Source organism: Crocodylus porosus, unplaced genomic scaffold, assembly GCF_001723895.1.
Source record: "Crocodylus porosus isolate Cpor-Errol unplaced genomic scaffold, CroPor_comp1, whole genome shotgun sequence".
NCBI classification, from domain to species: domain Eukaryota; kingdom Metazoa; phylum Chordata; order Crocodylia; family Crocodylidae; genus Crocodylus; species Crocodylus porosus.
In genome coordinates this window covers 3,940,345-3,954,760 of record NW_017728940.1, presented here as the reverse complement: position 1 = coordinate 3,954,760, position 14,416 = coordinate 3,940,345, and positions in this window count along the sequence as shown.

Below are 14,416 nucleotides of genomic sequence, written 5' to 3'. Positions count from 1 at the left end.
TAAGTGCCGCCGCCCGCAAAGTTTCGCGGCCCCGCAGCTCGCCGGGCCGCCCGCTGAAGGTCACCGGGAGCGGGTGCGGGCAGCGCGCCCGGGGCACCTCCCCGCGCCGGGCTGCCCTCCCCGAGGTGACCCTGCAAGCCGCTTGCCCTGCGGGGGAGCCCGGGCTCCGGCCGGCCCGAGCCTCTCCTGAGCCCGAAGGGGCTTTCTGTGCCAGCCCGGCCACCGACCGCGGCGCTGGAAGGGACCTTGGAAGATCCTGGGAGTGGGGCGAGGTTTGCAGTGGCCCCCGATAGCCAGCCCCCGCGTCTCGCATCCGCGGCGCAGTCCAGCGGCAGCCGGGGGCCGCCTCGCCCCGGGATGATGCCTTCTGCTTAGGACACTTGTGTTACGGGCTGAATTCTCCTCTCCCCAGATGTGCCAAAACGATTGTTTTTGTGCGCGCTGTGCCCTGCTCCCTAGAAGTCCCACAGGATGCCTCAGTGACCGGGGCTTTCCAAATCGGCTCTTGTGCCGGGAGGCATTTATAAAGCCCCAGGGAAGCACGCAGGAGCCTCCTAACCTCGTCCTCTCTCCTTTTAAGAGAAGAAAGCCACGGGGAACTGGCTCCTGGCCAGCAAATGACCCTGTATATTAAATAACATTGTCCTCTTACTCGGTTTTGATGGCAGTTCTCTTGTGCTTCCGCCAAGTCTTTTCTTTTCATATTTCTCAGCGCTGTGATCTAAGATTCGTGTTTAAAAGAGGTTCGTTCCTTTGATAATTAAAAACGCTGGCAAATAAGTGCTTGGGGAGATTTTCAGACTAACGTAACAATTGCTACTTTGAATGAATGATGCAAACTCGCAGGACGACTTTGACAATCTCTATTTTTTGTTTTTCCCCCTGTCCCTCTGTTGCTGTGATGATTTTAAATAAGGCCCTTGGTAAGGTGCCAGGTATTTTTCATAGACACACACACACACACACATTTATAAATGGGTTTTCCAGCAATGATTATTTATCTCAACAGAGACAGATGCAACTTTTTTTTCTAATGAGGCTGGTGAGCTGGATATTGAATATGCAATAAGGTGTGTGATTTATTTGTGTGAACAAACCTGCACTATAAATATTGTGAATGCTTCTGGTAAAGCCGTACAGTTGGTCATGCCGTGTATCAGTAGGTAGTTTATTAAATCGAACATCGCATTTTGCCACTGATCTGTGGGACGCTTAGTTAAACTAACAGGTTTATTATTTCTCTTTTTCCGTGTCGGCAAAGAAATGAGCTGCTGGAGCTCCAAGTTGTCTATCAGGCCAGGCGGGTGGGCGTTACCTGATGAGATGAGGCTGCTCCCTCTGGGGATCGGTACTCGGGCGAGCCACGTTTGGGTGCTTGCATCCAACAGGAAGGCCAAGCAATGGGTTATTCTTGGTTAACTCGTGACGGGTTGTACCGTGCATGATCGGAGCTTGCTTATAAAAAATCTCCCAGACTTCCCCTCCCACCCCACATATTCACATCCCAGTCCCCAGCTCAGCTCTGCCTTCCCGTCTCGCTCATGGGACTTTGTATCCCCAGCGCTGAGGGCCGCTAATGCTTCTCTCCAATTTCTTAGACGTTATTTAAACGATGGGGTGTTCTTGACTGGCAGCTCTGCCAGCTGTTTGCTCAAAGTGTAATAGCTGTGAGCTTAGATTTTTTTCATGACCTGTCTTAGAGCTGAATTTTCTGGGAGCGTTCCTCGGGTAGGCAAGAGATGGAGCACTGCTGTAATGGGTAAAGGGGATTCTCTTGAGGATGCTGGACCCAGGCAGACCCTGTGGTTCCCTACCTCCCAGGATGACTAGCACCAGTTTGGACCCAAAATTACCGCTTGACCGTGCATGGACCCTTTCATCCAGGAGTGGGTTCTTCCTCTGAATGGCTGATGCCAGAACACCTCCCACTGGCTCCCTGGTTCCCCATGACATGTTGTCTTGACATCCAGAGAAGACTGTTTTTGCCGTGCCAGGCCCCTACTCTGACATGAGTCCACGCCAGAGGGAGATCAGGATCTAGCTGGTCACTGTGGGAGCAGCTCACTTGAGCAGGCCTACAGGGCGGTGACGTGACTAGTGTTTTGGGGCCACAGAGGAATTGTAGGTGATTGTGGGGGTTTGCCTCTCGTTCCCCTGGTGCATGCCCAGGGTCTCCAGGTGACTGCGTACCAACATGTGTGATGTACTGCAGCTTGGGGCAGAACCGGTGCTGAGCTCTGTCCACCTCTTCAGCGTTAATGTGAGTCTGCATCTACGTGCATCTGGTATTTCCAAGTATAATGCCACACATGCACACTAGCACTGCTCTCGCATGAGTCGGCGACACTGCCTTTGGGACAGGCATCCCAGGGCTTCCCATGCTTGTCCAAAATGTGATGCATTGAATCCTATTATCATCACTCTCAAGTCTAGGCTTGCCCACGGGGTCTCCCCAAGCCCCAGTGTAGACTCCACAGTCCTAGAAGGGGTGTTGACTCTGCTCGCCTCCACGCTCTCCTGATTTCTGCCCGTTGCACCTTGAATGGAAGGATAAAATGGTCCTTAATTGCCATTTCCCCATTGGGAGGGAAAGCTATGATTTTATGAGCTGCAAGAAGCGATGCTAGTGCAAAGTTAGCAACTCCGCAAACAGGGTGTGAATACAGTCTGCTGGTTGACTAGAAACCTGCTGGCTGGGAGACGGTTGATTTAGGATGGAGATGAGATGAAATGCATGTAACAAAGTGTTGCTTTAAGTGGTTTTCCCTGGAGCCCATCATTATGCTGCCAGTCAGCCAAAAAGGGTCCATAACATATGGCTCTGCTGTCCTCCAGTACGGGTGCTGCCTTTTAATTTCATGGACAAACACATAACCCTCTGCTGTCATTGAGAACACTGGGTGTGTAATGCAATGTCTTGAGGTGGCTTCGTAGCTAATCATCTTGCTGTGGCACCAGGTTGGGAGATGATGCTGTTTTGCTGGCTTTGAAACAGATACGGGGACTCCTGAGTGCACCCTGAATCTGTTTTCAGCCCTAAATAGGTAACCAGATCCTGCGTGTCCCAGGCTGGCTTCTGCACATGTCCAAGCTGCGTGTTATCCCTGGATCCCCCCGGCTGGCGTCTGATTTTGTGTGTGCCTCTATTGTCTCTGTGTTTGGGGAGCGTGGTAAGGAATGCTGGAGCGCAGGCACTTTGTGTGCTCACTCTGGGGCGTGGGTGGCAGTGGGGAAGCTGGTCCAACAAAGCTCCAGTGTCCTGGCTTCTAACCATTCACCACTGGCTGCTCAAGGCTTTGAAACGGCTTGTGCAAGGACGGAGTGAAAGTCAGGCCATTACATATGGCTGGGGGCCGCCCCTCAGCGTCCTGCACCGGAGAGCACAAATTAGCTGCCTCCTTGGCAAACAGTTCCCCACTACAGCCCTCTCTGACTCACCAGGCCTGGCACAGCGGAGAGGGCTGGCAGGAAAAGGGCTTGTCTGGGTGGTGCCCAGAACAGGGGCAGGCAATTATTTTGGGCGGAGGGCCGCTTACCAAGTTTTGGCAAGCTGTCAAGGGCTACAAAGGTAGCCCCTCCCCTTGACAGGTGCCCCGCCCCCTGGTCACCATCTTGGGACACGACGTCCCACCCCTAGCACCCAATCTTTGCCTTTGGAAGTCCTTCCCCTTGCCTCCCCCCACCCCTGAAGTACTTCTTTCAGCAACAGTTTTCCATCTTGGTACCAGAAAAATACCAAATTATATTCTAAAGATCAAACGTTTACTATAATGTTCTTTAATTTGATTTAAAAAAAAAATTTTGATCTGATTTACATGCGTTTGTGTAGTGTACATAGAGGTGATTGCACAGTAGTTTAAAACCATGCAGTCTTACTCTTGTATATTGTGGAGGGGTGTGGGTGGGTGGGTATAGGTATGTGGGTATCGAGGGCGTGGGTGGGTGTGGGGTTTGTGGGGGCATGTGTGCACGGGTGGAGTGTGGCTGGGGAGGGTTGTAGCATGTGTGCAGGGTGAGGATTTGCCCACAGCGTCCCTGTGGCAGGCAGAGCCCCCTGCAGTACTCCTTCCAGCCCGGGCTCCGGGCTTCTGCTGCTCCTGGCCTTGGGGCACCAGCGTGGACCTGTGCTCCCGCTCGCCACTGCTTCCACCTCGTCTGCCACTACTGCCCTTCTGCCACTTCCCCATTCCCCCCCCACCAGCTTGCTGCTTATGTCCCAGCTGCATGGCTGAGACTACAGGACGCAGAAGAAGCTGGACAGGTCCAGCGAGCCCCGCATGGAGCCAGCTGAGAATCACAGGGGCCAGGCCGGCTCCTGCTGCGTCCTGCGTCCTGGTGCTGCAGCTGGGAACCACGTGGTGCCGATGTGGCCGGCGGGAGATAGAGGGAGCTCTGTCAGCGGTGAGCAAATGGCCGCAGCAGGTGGGGGGCAGTGGCAGTGAGTGGGTGTGCGAAGCACAGTGACAGGTGGATGGGAGCGCAGGGCCTGCACGGTGCACTGGCGGGGCCCAGAGCAGGGTGGCAGGAGCACAGGGGTGGGGCCAGCAGGGCCCTGTGGAGCCAGGCTGGGCTGTGCCAGCAGGGAGAGGGGGAGTCGACCTGGCTCCAGAGCCCCAGTGCTCCTGCTGTCCCGCTCTGAACCCCTGCTGGCCCTGGCCTCGGTGCACCGGCATGGGCCGTGTGCTCCCGCCTGGCTGTTGCTGGGTTCTGCATGCTCGCTAGCTGCCCCTTCCCCCTGCCTACTGCTGCTTTCACCGCTTCCCTGCCCATGGCTACTGCTGGCCACTCTGGCCGTGGCTCTCGGCTGCAGCACTGGGGCAGCAGCAGCCAGCTCGGGCCAGCCCTGAGGACTGGGGCAATCCCCTGCCTCCCCTCCCCATGGCAGCTGAATTTCCTTCCAGCGCAGGGAGGCAGGAACAGTCCCAGGCCAGAACCCTCTGCTCTGTACAGGGCTTCTGGCTGGGGGCTGGGTTGCTGGGCCTTGCTTCTGCAGCCAATTGGTTCTGCCAGTGGCTTCCCCTGGGTATTGTCGCCCCGGGGCTCCTGTCATCTTTGACAGGCAGTCAGGAGCAGATAAATATTAATTTTCTAAATTTTTTTAGGGGACCCATGGGCTGGATAGAATGGCCTGGCAGGCTGGATCCAGCCCACGAGCCAAATTTTGCCACCCCGGAGGCCTAAAGTGGACACGGAGTAAGCATCAATTCCAGCCCCACTGATTAAGGTCTGTGGATGATGGTATTACTCCCTAAATGCAGGGGAATCCACAGCAAACAACCTTCTCCCTGAACCCCATCCCAGGACAAACCTCAGATCCTGATCCTCCAACCCCACATCGATGCAGCCCTCACCATTGCTGATGCTGCCTGTTTTACTCTGGCTAGATGATCTGACCACTGTGGCCAATAAGGGAGGTGGTTTAGCAGCTAGGGCATGAGACTGCAGCCAAAGGTGAAGGGAAGGGAGACTGAGGCAGGGTTGGGGCCAGGGCGTGGGGTATTCTGAAATACATGCATGAGCCTGGGCCAAGAGCTCATCAGCCTGCCTTGGATAGGAGCCTGAGCGATTGGGCCGCTGGCTTTGGCTGCTTGCAATTCTTTTGTTGGGTCCAGCGCTCTCTGCTTATGCTGTGGTAGATGCCAGGGGGAACGATTGACCTGTTCCCTGGGCATGGTGTGACCCAGAGATTGCGAGTAACCGGGTCCTCTGGCGATGCTGGCTGGCACTCAGCCCCTTACCTTAGGCTTATCAGCACTTATTGCTTGCATGAATATCTGGTGGGAGCTCGGCTGTTTTTGTGCTCCTGCTCCCTCCAGGTGTCTGCCTGGCGCCAAGTAGAGCCGGGGACTCTGGAGGGCGTTGGCTGAGTTACTTGCTCAGCAGTCGACAGTGGCCCCTGCAGCAGGGACATGTCTGGGATGTTGTTGTTCTTGAACTACAGGCATCCAATCTCTCTCCTGTCCCCTGCACTCAGGGCAGTGTGAAGGTGGAGGGGGGCAACCATCTTATTATTCGGTTTATTATACATGCAGACGAAGGTTCCTGAATTGGTCCTGGCTTCTCAGGTGCTTGGAACTGATTTCCCCTCTGCACCTTGAGGACGGAAGGGGCATCACTTTTGTTTCTTCTTTTGCTTAATGGTACAGGTAGGAGACTACAGCTTTTTTTGTATGGTTGGGTGTCAGCTTGTCTCCAGAGGCCATCGCTGACACGGGTGCACATACATGGGTCAGGGTCAAAAGTGGTTTATTTTGGAGGCCAATCTGAGACATCCAAGAGGGCCTGATGGCCAAAGCTGAGCACCCGCCTCCTGGGAACTGGGGCTTTTGGGGAGATTTCAGGTTGAGTGCCCAAAATCGTCCCCTTCAGAAGAGCTTGGCAACTGTATGTGAGAGGGAGTGAGCTTTAGGTCTTGCAGCAAAGCGAACAGGCATTGGGGCACAGGATAAACCTTGACTGGGATCTAGTACTGACTGCTAAAGCGGGCCGCATCTGACTTATCCTAGGTCCAGATTGGAGGTGATTGCAGGGCAGGTGAATTTGGTCTTGCCTTTGCTCCAGATCCTGCTCGGTTTCCCGGTGTGCCAGACAGCTGCTGCTGATTACTCACCTGTGCTTCGAGAGCACAGAGTCAAAAGTGCGTAAGTGCACAGCGTTCTTGTTTTATTCAGTGTGGCTGTTGTTTGCAAGTCCCTGTGGACGTGGGGCTGGGCCCTGATGCTGCGTGCTTGGGTTTCATTAGCAGTGCTGAACTCTGCAGTGAAAACCAGGGGACTGCCTAGTGTGGGGGGAGGAAATGGGGGATGAGACATGGAGCCACAGTCCCCTGTGGGATACAAATCCACCCTCGGGGTCTAATGTTCTCCTACCCCTGCAAGTTGCATCTTGGGCCAATGTCTGGGAGCAGGCAGTCCCTGCAGTTCCTTGCCGCATGGGTGGGCTGCTACAGAGTTGCTCAGGGATGTAAGCAGGGATGGATTGGGCTTGTTGGCAGAAGGTCACTTTCTCTGCAAACAGGCAGGGGACATAAGGCTTTAGCTACTCGTGTGGCTGGCCTGACCTCTGTCCCCAGGCTTCCTAGAACGCATCAGCTGATCCGCTGCGGTGAGCCGTCAGCAGGGAGAGCACGTCGCCCCGACTTAGAGGTGCCGTAATTACAGGGCTTAGCAGGCAGGGAGGTTAGAAATTCTGTGCTGGGGTGGAGAAGTCAGTGAACAGGGTGTTTTTGGCAGCCAGGCAGGAGCCAGCAGGGCATTAGCTGGTCAGCAACCAGCCCCCTGTGCTGTGGAGCTGCATGCGTATGGTGCGGATCCGACTGTGATGAGCCAGGCTGGAGAACCCTCCCAGCTCTGTGCATCCTCCTGAGACGTGGCGCTCCTAGGGCTGGGGGGCAGGCTGCTAGCCTGTCAGCCCTGCCACCCTGCTCTGTTTTGGATGCTGGCTGCTTCTGTCCAGGTGTGACCATTTGTGCAGACATTGTGTCTCGTCTCCCTACCAGGGAGCCCTGCACTTGTTGGACGCTCCTTCGTACAAAGCATCTCCAAAAAGCTTTCTTCCCTAAAATGGTCATTAGAAATAATACAAAATAAAGCTAATAAATCACTATGAGAGCAGGTATGTGCCCCTCTCCCACCTCCAGCTCCTGGTGTTGCTGCACTGACTGACCTAGCTCTTCCTGGGTTTAACTAGGAGTCTGCCAAGCAAATAAGATCCTCCATGAAAACTTTGCCTCTATGACTCTCCCTTTGCAAAGCCATTGACTGGGCTTCGCAGAGGGCTTGCACGTGCTCATGGGTATGGGCATGCATGCACCAAGCCTAGGCATGGTATTAACAGGTAACAGTGGAGGCAGAGGGATGCTGTTGCAATGCACAGCTCTGGACTCTGAAAAGCTCTTGGCAACACTTTTTTACGGTCTGTGCTGTTAGCTTGTCGCTCTGAATTCATCCAATTTTAAAAAGAGCTTAGGAAGCTGGACATATATTTGGATTTGTAACCAACCATGGCAGACAGAGACTGGTACCCTTGCTCCCCTTGGCAAAGGAGGCATGGAAGAAACCTGCGTAGCATGACAGTGCATTTGTGTAGCATGTACAACGTTCATCAGCCCCACAGAGCTCCAGCGGTTTTCTCTCTGATCTCCAGAGCAGGATAGTCAAGTTCTGTCCGGCCTCAGTTGAGGAAAGCACTCAAACTTTTGTTAAAGTCCTGCAGACTCCGTTGCTTCTGCCACTGGCTTGCTGGACAGTCTCTCTGCTTCACCTCTCTGCTTCCCTTCCCTTGTCCGTAGAGACTGCTAGTTCTTTGGGACAACAGCCATCTCTCAATCTGGGCCGCAGCGCTTGGCAGGATGTGGCCTGAATCGTGGCTAAGGCTGTTGGATACTACTGTATGCAAATAATAATGCAAAATGAGTCATGTGGCTCTTGCATCTGGGCAATAGAAAGAAGGCTGGCTGAGTCGGCTGGGGTATCCAGAGCCCCATTCACCCTGAGCAGGACTCTCCCAGACACTGGCCTTGGTCCCAGTCCAGGGGGCTCAATCTGTGACAGCCTCCTTAATTCAGAGCTGGGTCATAAAGACGAGCAGTTGTTGTCAGATGAGACTTCAGCAAATTGGATGGGAAAGGTCACTGCTCAGCAGCATGGCTGCCCCAGGCTTACGCAGCCACCGGTTTGTTCCCTCGGGCCATATCCAGTGAAAAACAGTTATCTCCTTAATAGGTTTCAACTCTGGCATGTTGACTCTGCAGAAGCGGGTTTAATTAAGCCCTGCTCTGGGACTGCTGGTGGTGGCTGCAGGGGTTAGGGGTTGGGGAGATGGAGCCATTTGCATCTTGCCTGGAAGGGGAGTCAGCTCGGATCCATCTCCCAGGGGTTCAGCTGCGATTCAGCTGCTCTTGTGGTTTTTGTGTCTCATTTTTGCAGGTGGGAGCTTGTACCTAAAGAATGCTTCTGTGTATTCCCAGCTAGCTGGGCTCTCCCCTCCGCTACCTCCAAACCTGCTTCCCATCGCAGTTCAGGAAGCTGCTGGTTGATCTCAGTGTGGGTCTTCCAGAGAAGCTGGTCCAGCACATTCCTCCGGAGGTGGTAGTTTCCCATCATCTGCTGGGTGAGCACATGGAGAAGGTCCTTTCAGCCCTTCCCAGGGGGGTGCCCTGATGAATAATCAAAGGCTTCCTCCTTAAGAAGGCATCTTTTGTTAGCGTTTTAATTTGTAGCAAAGTGTGATGCACAAAGTGCCAACTGGAAGCTCCTGGTAAGGGTCTGAGTGAACCCTTTGGCATTTCCGTGCTGAGAGATGGCTTTTGAGAAGGACCGGGTGTTCCATGCTTTGTAGAAGCAGAATTCCTCAGTGGTTCCCGAACTGTGGGTCGTGACCTTAAATGGGGTCTCAACATCAGCGGATGGGGTTGGGGGTCGGGGGAGGCTGTGGGTTGGGAGTGAGGGGCCATGCTGAGGAAATGGGGCCACAAATGGAGTCATGCTGTGGAAAAGTTTGGGAAGCACTGCTCTAGCTGGTGCCTCTGCCTATATCTAGACCAGAAAGGGTGTCTTCTCAGGAGTCCTGGGGACCAAATACCTCCTGAATAGGGTATTGTAGCCAAGCTGCTTGCCGTCTGCTGTGTAACACATGTTCCCTAGAAGGGTCACTTTTAGGACACAGGGGCTCAGTTGCCCTGTGCTGTTCACCGCGCTGCTGAGTCCCAGCAAGGAGGCCTATTCATGCTGGTGGTCATCATGATGGGGGAGGCCCTGGTATGGGGAACAAAGCCCGGAGTTACCAGACTCCTGCCACACAGGCCTCCCCAGAGCCTGATGATCTGAGCAGTGTCCTGGGGAGGAAGGGCTGTGCACCCCATCTGACTCCCACCCAGCTTCCTGAGCCAGCCAGGTGCTACCCCGCACCAGGGATAAATCTGACTGACTGCTTCAATAAACAGGACACTTGAACCTGCAAGGAGTGCCCATGCACAGAGCATGCGTTGCCTGTTCTTTAGTACTTCTGGTGCATGTTTTCCTGCATACCAAGCTGTTTGCCTCTCACCGGTGGCGGCACTGCTTGTGGGACGCCAGGAGACTGTTAACCCTCCTCCCAGACCTAGAGTATAGGAGGATGCCCAGGTAGGGCTGGTGTCCAAATTCCAGCCGTCATGAAAAGTGATGGCTTGGAGTTCCTACACCAATTCCTTGATAATGGCTGGGGAGACTCCCTTCAGCAGCCCCTAGATCTGCTCTGGCTCCAGTGATGGGAGACTTCCTCCCAGGGAATTTTAAATGATTATATGAGATCTAAAACGAAGAAACTTGCCACTTGCAGGCATTAAAACTCTCCTGGCTCTTTTCCCGGCAGTGGGGCTGTTAGTCCTGGCATCCTGGCCACGCTCCAATCTGAGTAATTCATTCTACTTGCCTAAATTTCCCCTGCACAGTGGAAACATTATCCTTCACTTTCCCTTCCTGAAAATACCTGTTGTGTAATGTTGCTGTGTGCTGTTTAGCAGTTGTTGTGTTCCACCCCAGAAATGGAGGCATTTTTAAAAAATGATGGGTGAAGAGATTCAAAATGACCCATGATGCTTTCAGAGATCCTTGCAATTTCGCTGACCTTGGAGGAGTTGCAAGGAGAAAATTCTGGCTGCAGTTTGCAAAGTGCTTTGAGCGGATTCTGGATGCAAGTGCTATTGAAGTTACTTAGGTTTGGACAGTGTGCTATTAACAACTGCAGGGAGACAGCATTGCTGCTCTCAAGGCAAGGGAGGAGCGTCACCCCGTCAGGGGAGGGAGTACGGGACTGGCATTGGTGTTCCCTGCTGGGCTGCGGGAGAGAGTAAAGGACACTGGATAGAGGAGCAGGACTAGATGTGGGGTTCTGGGTGTCCTGTGGCTTTGAGGAAAAGTTCTTGCCCCTCTCTGCCTCAGTTTCCTCGTCTGTACTATGGAGATAATGATCCCTTTGAACCCTCAGCTGGAAGGTCTCAGCATGTGATTGACATCCTTGCTGACTTTCAACCTGTGCTGCAATGAGCCGTTTTTAGCTTTCCCACCAGTTTACACATCTTTCCTTTTTGTCTGGCCTGTCTGGAGCATTACTCAGAGCTGACTTCCTTCCAGACGGCAGCATTGAAGGGTCCCCTCGTCCTCCCTTAAGCCCTTGAAGCCTCTGCTCTGTGACTCTTCTATTCGTGAGCCACCTCTGGCACAAAAGCCACAGCCAGAACGAAATAGGTGTGAAACTGGAAATGAGTGTGGAGAATCTGCACCTTGAGGATGTCAGCGGCTTCTAGCCCATGGCTGTACGTGGGCTGTCACCCCTGCTATTGAATTGAACCACTGCGAAGCAGTCGCACGCTCCTGCCTTGCTGGGGGTGGTATCCGTATAACGCTTCATGCTTTTACGTTCTTTCCCAGGCCTGTCAATGCTGCTGTACGCACAGTGCTATGGGCGGTGGAGTTTTCTGTCTGAAGCCTCAGCATCCCTGTGTCGCTGCCAGGGAGGGTGTCCTTGGGTGGGGGCCAATGGCTGATTTTTGGGGACTAGAATAGAAGTCAGGGGTCCTTTCTCCTGTGCGAAACTCTAGATCCACATTTCCCTCCCCGGGCAAGAACCCAGGAGTCCTGCTTCTCAGCCTTCTGCCTTCTCTTCTTCGGCATCTGGAGTCTGGTTTCCGAGCTCTTCGGTGGCATCACAGCGCAGAAACGGAGCGGGGCCTCTGGATTCTGCTCCTTGAGACTCCACGTCACGTCCAGCTTGGGGCGGGGAGCAGGCTGTAAGATACGGGCCACCGGCAACGCACTGCAAGAGAGGGCAGTGCCAGGTGGAGCCATTCAGCCTGTTTGGATGCTGGGGAAATCTGCTTGGTAAAGAGCTGTGGTGAACAGGGCTGCATGGGTCGGTGTCCTGTGTACGTTGCGTGGTGCTGGGTGCATGAGAAACAGCCCTCTGTTCTGTGAAAGCAGGCGTGGTGCTGATGAGATGCCAGCTGGTAGTTGTGGGAGCTGCAAATGTCTGGTTAACTGCATAGCAGGGAGAGACTGAGCAGTATGGGGGTAGGGTTCTTCCTCCATCAAGGTGTCCCAACAATACCCCGCGGGCAGGGAGGAAAAGCAAAGACAATTCCTTCCAATTTGACATGCGTGGTGGGTGGCTTCTCTGCTGTTCTGCAAGCCCTCGTGCTGATTGGTGCCACATTCAGGGTTCCTAATCCCTTACAAAACTGGGTCCAAAAGGTTCACAGGGTTTCCCCAGGCTCATGCCAGAGGAGTCTGGAGAAGGGAGAGGAGCATGAAGATGGGTGATGGGGGAAGGGCTTGTGGGGGGTGCATGTATTAGCCTGGGATGCCTCCCCCTTCGCCAGGAGGCCTCATTCTCCGGTCACGTGGTCCTTGCTCTGCTGCTCGCTGTGCAGGTACCTGGCACGGTTCTGTGCTTGCCAGCCTAGTAGGATCTGTGTAATCTGAAGCTTTCCTCTTTCTGATGCAAATGGCTGGGGGATTAGCCAGGCCCCACTGGATTGTAACCCCATCTCTGTGTGTATGTGAAGTGACTGCTGAGCAGATTGTGCTTGCCCCAGATTTTGATGCTTCCTTAATGAAAGGCTGAGAGAGAAATACGAGTAGGTGCATGTGGCAAGGCAGGGAGCAGCTGCAGCGTGGGCTTGAACCCTGACTCGCAGGCACTATCGCTGGGAGGCGGGGCACGTCTCGAGGCTTACTCGAGGTTTGGCCTCTTTGCTGACCATGCCGGCAAAGGTGCCAGGCTTTGCCAACCATGGTGTGGATTGATTCCTTAAAGGCAGCCATTTCTGAGCCACTGCAAAGCTGGCTTTGATTCATGGTGGTCTGTTCCCGGCGCTATGAGCCATCCAGTGTCCAGCAGCTTTCAAAGCTCCAGCCTTGGTCTTGGTTGACGGAGGAAGCAGGCTGTGCTGTCTGCGGTTCTTGGGGACAGCGGTCCTGTCCTGTGAGTGTGTCGTGAGCCAGCTCTATGTCTCTCCAGCTCCGTGCCACATTAGCTTGAACATCTGCTTGATTGACAAGTTACCACAGAAGGTTTTTCTTCATGTTAAGGAACGTGTGAGATGAAAGGACCGTGGTTAATGGGCTTGTCCCTTCCCAGCAGTCAACTTTTGTCTTCAGCTCAGTGCATCTTGCCAGAGGACTCTCTTTCTACCTCTAGGGAAAGACGGGGCCGGGTCTGAGAGGGGTGTCTAGGCCCTGCCATGTTGGTGAGTTGTTCCTGGATGTTTGGTGCTTGAGGCCTGGCAGCCCTTTACAAGTATGAAGAAAACCTCACATCCTGCACGTGTGATACTGTCACACAGGCTCTTCTGCCTCTATCCCACCAAAAGCTCCATCTGGGAGGATGGCGGCAGTCTTGCTCCGGGGCTGTTTCCTGGTTGCTGCAGGATGTTGGACAGTTTGACTAGGTGCAAGGTTGGTGGGGAGGGGGTTGCAAGTAGGGCTGTTTCCTTTCTTGGCTCCAAGGAACACCAAGCATTTTTTTTCCAAAGTATAGATTCCTCCACCCTTTCACTGTGCCTTTCAAGGCATTTGTTTTACCAACACCTGAAGAGGAAATTCATGGGGTCCCCTTGGCAAGCTGTTGGTACCATAGTACTGGGAGACCCAGTGGAGCATTTCCAGACTTGAGAAGCTGGAAGCTCGGTTGGTGTGCTTTTTATGAATTATTGAATTATAAGTCTTTCTGCAAGGATTCAAAGAAGCAGAGAGAATAAGCCAGGAGTGGTCTGTGGCAAGTTGTATTGAGAGAGAGCAGTATTTATGCAACTGTATAGAGGGGGAGGTGTGGGAGCCCTGTCTTTGGTGTCACTCACGTACAGGGCCAGGGTTTTCCCAAACTTCTTGTCTTTTCCCTACAAATAAAAGTATTTTCACTGAGAATGAGAAATCCTCCTGCTTCCAGAAAGGTCCCCAGAAAGGTAGAAATACCAGTAAAAGGAGGTTGGGATATGTGCCAGTCTGGTGAGCACTGCTGTGTTAGCCTACAGGCACAGCATGTGTGAGATCTAGATGTTGGGTGAGTTCTCCTCCTGTACTGGTGTAGCTGCATTGATTGCTATGGATTTGATCCTTCTTTCTAGCTGTCTGAGATGGGGATTGGTCTCACAAGATGCAGTCTCCATAGACAGATGGCCCATTCCTGGAGTCCTGGTGTGGTCTGGATAGGGCCCTGGCTTGGAAGTGGGGAGGCTGACTGCTGCCGCCTTCCTGTCTAACCGTGAGCACATCACTTCCACCCGTCTCCCATGCTTGGGTTATGATCCTTCCGAGCAGGGATTGTCTCTGACCGAGGGCAATGGGGCTGTAGTCTTTGCTCAGTTGTACTGTCATAGAAAGTAGTTGTGGGGTGAGTGAGCTCTGAAGCTCCCTGCCCTTCCATAAAGCATCTTCTC